The following is a 7,346-nucleotide window of genomic DNA, read 5'->3' as shown; positions in this document are numbered from 1 at the left end:
TATGAGAGCGAGCGAGCCAGACATGAGAGCAAGCGAGCGAGCCAGATATGAGAGCGAGCGAGCCAGATAAGAGACCAAGCCAGACAAGAGAGCAAGCGTGCGAGCCAGATATGCTAGCGAGCAAGCCAAATAAGAGAGCGAGCCAGACAAGAGAGCAAGCGAGCGAGCCAGATATGAGAGCAAGCGAACCGGCCAGATATGAGAGCGAGCAAGCCAGATAAGAGAGCGAGCAAGACAAGAGAGAAAGCGAGCTAGCCAAATATGAGAGCAAGCGAGCGAGCCAGATTTGAGAGCTAGCGAGCCAGCTATGCGAGCGAGCGAGATAAGAGAGCGAGCCAGACAAGAGAGCAAGCGAGCAAGCCAGATATGAGAACAAGCCAGATAAGAGAGCGACCAGACAAGAGAGCAAGTGAGAAAGCCAGATATGAGAGCGAGCGAGCCAGACATGAGAGCAAGCGAGCGAGCCAGATATGAGAGCGATCGAGCCAGATAAGAGAGCAAGCCAGACAAGAGAGCAAGCGTGCGAGCCAGATATGAGAGCAAGCGAGCGAGCCAGATGTGAGAGCGAGACAGATAAGAGAGCAAGCCAGACAAGAGAGCAAGCGAGCGAGCCAGATATGCTAGCGAGCAAGCTAGATAAGAGAGTGAGCCAGACAAGAGAGCAAGTGAGCCAAATGTGAGAGCGAGCGAGCAAGATATGCGAGCGAGCCAGATAAGAGAGCGAGCCAGACAAGAGAGCAGCGAGCGAGCCAGATATTAGAGCAAGCGAGCAAGCCAGATGTGAGAGAGAGCGAGGCAGATAAGAGAGTGAGCCAGACAATTAAGCAAGCGAGCGAGCCAGATATGAGAGCAAGCGAGCGATCCAGATATGAGAGCGAGCCAGACATGAGAGTGAGCGAGCCAGACATGAGAACGAGCGAGCCAGATATGAGAGCAAGCGAGCGAGCCAGATATGAGAGCAAGCGAGCCAGCCAGATATGAGAGCGAGCGAGCCAGATAAGAGAGCGAGCAAGACAAAAGAGCAAGCGAGCTAGCCAGATATGAGAGCAAGCGAGCTAGCCAGATATGAGAGCAAGCGAGCGAGCCAGATTTGAGAGCGAGCGAGCCAGATATGCGAGCGAGTCAGATAAGAGAGCGAGCCAGACAAGAGAGCAAGCGAGCGAGCCAGATATGAGAGCAAGCCAGATATGGGAGAGAGCGAGCCAGACATGAGAGCGAGCGAGTTAGATATGAAAGCGAGCGAGCCAGATATGAGAGCGAACGAGCCAGAAATGAGAGCAAGCGAGCCAGCCAGATGTGAGAGCGAGCGAGCCAGATATGCGAGCAAGCCAGATAAGAGAGCGAGCCAGACAAGAGAGCAAGCGAGAAAGCCAGATATGAGAGCGAGCGAGCCAGACATGAGAGCAAGCGAGCGAGCCAGATATGAGAGCGAGCGAGCCAGATAAGAGATCAAGCCAGACAAGAGAGCAAGCGTGCGAGCCAGATATGCTAGCGAGCAAGCCAGATAAGAGAGCGAGCCAGACAAGAGAGCAAGCGAGCGAGCCAGATATGAGAGCAAGCGAGCCAGCCAGATATGAGAGCGAGCGAGCCAGATAAGAGAGCGAGAAAGACAAGAGAGCAAGCGAGCTAGCCAGATATGAGAGCAAGCGAGCGAGCCAGATTTGAGAGCGAGCGAGCCAGTTATGCGAGCGAGCCAGATAAGAGAGCGAGCCAGACAAGAGAGCAAGCGAGCGTGCCAGATATGAGAGCAAGCGAGCGAGCCGAATATGAGAGCAAGCGAGCAAGCCAGATATGAGAGTGAGCGAGCATGCCAGATATGAGAGCAAGCGAGCGAGCCAGATATGCAAACGAGCCATAAAAGAGAGTGAGACAGACAAGAGAGCAAGCGAGCGAGCCAGATATGAGAGCAAGCGAGCCAGCCAGAAATGAGAGCAAGCGAGCCAGCCAGATGTGAGAGCGAGCGAGCCAGATATGCGAGCGAGACAGATAAGAGAGCGAGCCAGACAAGAGAGCAAGTGAGAAAGCCAGATATGAGAGCGAGCCAGACATGAGAGCAAGCGAGCCAGACATGAGAGCAAGCGAGCGAGCCAGATATGAAAGCGAGCGAGCCAGATAAGAGAGCAAGCCAGACAAGAGAGCAAGCGAGCGAGCCAGATATGCTAGCGAGCAAGCCAGATAAGAGAGCGAGCCAGACAAAAGAGCAAGCGAGCGAGCCAGATATGAGAGCAAGCGAGCGAGCCAGATGTGAGAGCGAGACAGATAAGAAAGCAAGCCAGACAAGAGAGCAAGCGAGCGAGCCAGATATGAGAGCAAGCGAACCAGCCAGATATGAGAGCAAGCGAGCCAGATATGAGAGCGAGCAAGACAAGAGAGAAAGCGAGCTAGCCAAATATGAGAGCAAGCGAGCGAGCCAGATTCGAGAGCGAGCGAGCCAGATATGCGAGCGAGCCAGATAAGAGAGCAAGCCAGACAAGAGAGCAGGCGAGCGATCCAGATATGAGCAAAAGCGAGCGAGCCAGATATGAAAGCAAGCGAGCGAGCCAGATATGAGAGCAAGCGAGCAAGCCAGATATGAGAGCAAGCGAGCGAGCCCGATTTGAGAGCGAGCGAGCCAGATATGCGAGCGAGCCAGATATGAGAGCAAGCGAGCGAGCCAGATATGAGAGCAAGCAAGCGAGCCAGATATGACAGTAAGCGAGCGAGCCAGATATTAGAGCAAGCGAGCAAGCCAGATATGAGAGCGAGCGAGCCAGACATGAGAGCGAGCGAGCCAGATATGCGAGCGAGCCAGATAAGAGAATGACCCAGACAAGAGAGCAAGCGAGCGAGCCAGATGTGAGAGCAAGCTAGCCAGATATGCGAGCGAGCCATAAAAGAGAGCGAGACAGACAAGAGAGCAAGCGAGCGAGCCAGATATGAGAGCGAGCTAGCAAGGCAGATATAAGAGCGAGCCAGATAAGAGAGCGAGCCAGACAAGAGAGCAAGCGAGCCAGATATGAGAGCAAGCGAGCCAGCTAGATGTGAGAGCGAGCGAGCCAGATATGCGAGCGAGCCAGATAAGAGAGCGAGCCAGACAAGAGAGCAAGCGAGCGAGCCAGATATGAGAGCAAGCGAGCGAGCCAGATATGAGAGCAAGCGAGCAAGCCAGATATGAGAGCAAGCGAGCGAGCCCGATTTGAGAGCGAGCGAGCCAGATATGCGAGCGAGCCAGATATGAGAGCAAGCGAGCGAGCCAGATATGAGAGCAAGCAAGCGAGCCAGATATGACAGTAAGCGAGCGAGCCAGATATGAGAGCAAGCGAGCAAGCCAGATATGAGAGCGAGCGAGCCAGACATGAGAGCGAGCGAGCCAGATATGCGAGCGAGCGAGCCAGATAAGAGAATGACCCAGACAAGAGAGCAAGCGAGCGAGCCAGATGTGAGAGCAAGCTAGCCAGATATGCGAGCGAGCCATAAAAGAGAGCGAGACAGACAAGAGAGCAAGCGAGCGAGCCAGATATGAGAGCGAGCTAGCAAGGCAGATATAAGAGCGAGCCAGATAAGAGAGCGAGCCAGACAAGAGAGCAAGCGAGCCAGATATGAGAGCAAGCGAGCCAGCTAGATGTGAGAGCGAGCAAGCCAGATATGCGAGCGAGCCAGATAAGAGAGCGAGCCAGACAAGAGAGCAAGCGAGCGAGCCAGATATGAGAGCGAGCGAGCGAGCCGGATATGAGAGCAAGCGAGCAAGCAAGATATGAGAGCAAGCGAGCGAGCCAGATTTGAGAGCGAGCAAGCCAGATATGCGAGCGAGCCATAAAAGAGAGCGAGACAGACGAGAGCAAGCGAGCGAGCCAGATATGAGAGCAAGCGAGCCAGCCAGAAATGAGAGCAAGCGAGCCAGCCAGATGTGAGAGCGAGCGAGCCAGATATGCGAGCAAGCCAGATAAGAGAGCAAGCCAGACAAGAGAGCAAGCGAGAAAGCCAGATATGAGAGCGAGCAAGCCAGATAAGAGAGCAAGCCAGACAAGAGAGCAAGCGTGCGAGCCAGATATGCTAGCGAGCTAGCCAGATAAGAGAGCGAGCCAGATATGAGAGCAAGCGAGCGAGCCAGATATGAGAGCAAGCGAGCCAGACAGATATGAGAGCAAGCGAGCGAGCCAGATTTGAGAGCGAGTGAGCCAGATATGCGAGCGAGCCATAAAAGAGAGCGAGACAGACAAGAGAGCAAGCGAGCGAGCCAGATATGAGAGCAAGCGAGCAAGCCAGAAATGAGAGCAAGCGAGCCAGCCAGATGTGAGAGCGAGCGAGCCAGATATGCGAGCAAGCCAGATAAGAGAGCGAGCCAGACAAGAGAGCAAGCGAGAAAGCCAGATATGAGAGCGAGAGAGCCAGACATGAGAGCAAGCGAGCGAGCCAGATATGAGAGCGATCGAGCCAGATAAGAGAGCGAGCCAGACAAGAGAGCAAGCGAGCGAGCCAGATATGAGAGCAAGCGAGCAAGCCAGATATGAGAGAGAGCAAGATAAGAGAGCGAACTAGACAAGAGAGCAAGCGAGAAAACCAGATATGAGAGCGAGCGAGCCAGACATGAGAGCAAGCGAGCGAGCCAGATATGAGAGCGAGCGAGCCAGACAAGAGAGCAAGCGAGCGAGCCAGATATGAGAGCGAGCGAGCCAGATAAGAGACCAAGCCAGACAAGAGAGGAAGCGTGCGAGCCAGATATGCGAGCGAGTCAGATAAGAGAGCGAGCCAGACAAGAGAGCAAGCGAGCGAGCCAGATATGAGAGCAAGCCAGATATGGGAGAGAGCAAGCCAGACATGAGAGCGAGCGAGTAAGATATGAAAGCGAACGAGCCAGATATGAGAGCGAACGAGCCAGAAATGAGAGCAAGCGAGCCAGCCAGATGTGAGAGCGAGCGAGCCAGATATGCGAGCAAGCCAGATAAGAGAGCGAGCCAGACAAGAGAGCAAGCGAGAAAGCCAGATATGAGAGCGAGCGAGCCAGACATGAGAGCAAGCGAGCGAGCCAGATATGAGAGCGAGCGAGCCAGATAAGAGATCAAGCCAGACAAGAGAGCAAGCGTGCGAGCCAGATATGCTAGCGAGCAAGCCAGATAAGAGAGCGAGCCAGACAAGAGAGCAAGCGAGCGAGCCAGATATGAGAGCAAGCGAGCCAGCCAGATATGAGAGCGAGCGAGCCAGATAAGAGAGCGAGCAAGACAAGAGAGCAAGCGAGCTAGCCAGATATGAGAGCAAGCGAGCGAGCCAGATTTGAGAGCGAGCCAGACAAGAGAGCAAGCGAGCGTGCCAGATATGAGAGCAAGCGAGCGAGCCGAATATGAGAGCAAGCGAGCGAGCCAGATTTGAGAGCGAGCGAGCCAGATATGCGAGCGAGCCAGATAAGAGAGTGAGCCAGACAAGAGAGCAAGCGAGCGAGCCAGATATGAGAGTAAGCGAGCGAGCCAGATATGAGAGCAAGCGAGCAAGCCAGATATGTGAGCGAAGCGAGCCAGACATGAGAGCGAGCGAGCCAGATATGCGAGCGAGCGAGCCAGAAAAGAGAGCGAGCCAGACAAGAGAGCAAGCGAGCGAGCCAGATATGAGAGCAAGCTAGCCAGATATGCGAGCGAGCCATAAAAGAGAGCAAGACAGACAAGAGAGCAAGCGAGCGAGCCAGATATAAGAGCGAGCTAGCAAGGCAGATATAAGAGCGAGCCAGATAAGAGAGCGAGCCAGACAAGAGAGCAAGCGAGCCAGATATGAGAGCAAGCGAGCCAGCTAGATGTGAGAGCGAGCGAGCCAGGTATGCGAGCGAGCCAGATAAGAGAGCGAGCCAGACAAGAGAGCAAGCGAGCGTGCCAGATATGAGAGCAAGCGAGCGAGCCGAATATGAGAGCAAGCGAGCGAGCCAGATTTGAGAGCGAGCGAGCCAGATATGCGAGCGAGCCAGATAAGAGAGTGAGCCAGACAAGAGAGCAAGCGAGCGAGCCAGATATGAGAGTAAGCGAGCGAGCCAGATATGAGAGCAAGCGAGCAAGCCAGATATGTGAGCGAAGCGAGCCAGACATGAGAGCGAGCGAGCCAGATATGCGAGCGAGCGAGCCAGAAAAGAGAGCGAGCCAGACAAGAGAGCAAGCGAGCGAGCCAGATGTGAGAGCAAGCTAGCCAGATATGCGAGCGAGCCATAAAAGAGAGCAAGACAGACAAGAGAGCAAGCGAGCGAGCCAGATATAAGAGCGAGCTAGCAAGGCAGATATAAGAGCGAGCCAGATAAGAGAGCGAGCCAGACAAGAGAGCAAGCGAGCCAGATATGAGAGCAAGCGAGCCAGCTAGATGTGAGAGCGAGCGAGCCAGGTATGCGAGCGAGCCAGATAAGAGAGCGAGCCAGACAAGAGAGCATGCGAGAAAGCCAGATATGAGAGCGAGCCAGACATGAGAGCAAGCGAGCGAGCCAGATATGAGAGCGAGCGAGCCAGATAAGAGAGCAAGCCAGACAAGAGAGCAAGCGTGCGAGCCAGATATGCTAGCTACCAAGATAGATAAGAGAGCGAGCCAGACAAGAGAGCAAGCGAGCGAGCCAGTTATGAGAGCAAGCGAGCCAGCCAGATATGAGAGCGAGCGAGCCAGATAAGAGAGCGAGCAAGACAAGAGAGCAAGCGAGCTAGCCAGATATGAGAGCAAGCGAGCGAGCCAGAATTGAGAGCGAGCGAGCCAGATATGCGAGCGAGCCAGATAAGAGAGCGAGCCAGACAAGAGAGCAAGCGAGCAAGCCAGATATGCAAGCGAGCGAGCCGAATATGAGAGCAAGCGAGCAAGCCAGATATGAGAGTGAGCGAGCATGCCAGATATGAGAGCAAGCGAGCGAGCCAGATATGCAAACGAGCCATAAAAGAGAGTGAGACAGACAAGAGAGGAAGCGAGTGAGCCAGATATGAGAGCAAGCGAGCCAGCCAGAAATGAGAGCAAGCAAGCCAGCCAGATGTGAGAGCGAGCAAGCCAGATATGCGAGCGAGCCAGATATGCGAGCTAGCCAGATAAGAGAGCGAGCCAGACAAGAGAGCAAGCGAGAAAGCCAGATATGAGAGCGAGCCAGACATGAGAGCAAGCGAGCGAGCCAGACATGAGAGCAAGCGAGCGAGCCAGATATGAAAGCGAGCGAGCCAGATAAGAGAGCAAGCCAGACAAGAGAGCAAGCGTGCGAGCCAGATATGCTAGCGAGCAAACCAGATAAGAGAGCGAGCCAGGCAAGAGAGCAAGCGAGCGAGCCAGATATGAGAGCAAGCGAGCCAGCCAGATATGAGAGCGAGCGAGCCAGATAAGAGAGCGAGCAAGACAAGAGAGCAAGCGAGCTAGCCACATTTGAGAGC

Source organism: Hyla sarda, unplaced genomic scaffold (genome assembly GCF_029499605.1).
Source record: "Hyla sarda isolate aHylSar1 unplaced genomic scaffold, aHylSar1.hap1 scaffold_414, whole genome shotgun sequence".
Lineage (NCBI taxonomy): Eukaryota > Metazoa > Chordata > Amphibia > Anura > Hylidae > Hyla > Hyla sarda.
The sequence above is the reverse complement of the archived record's forward strand: the minus strand, read 5'-3'. Positions refer to the sequence as shown.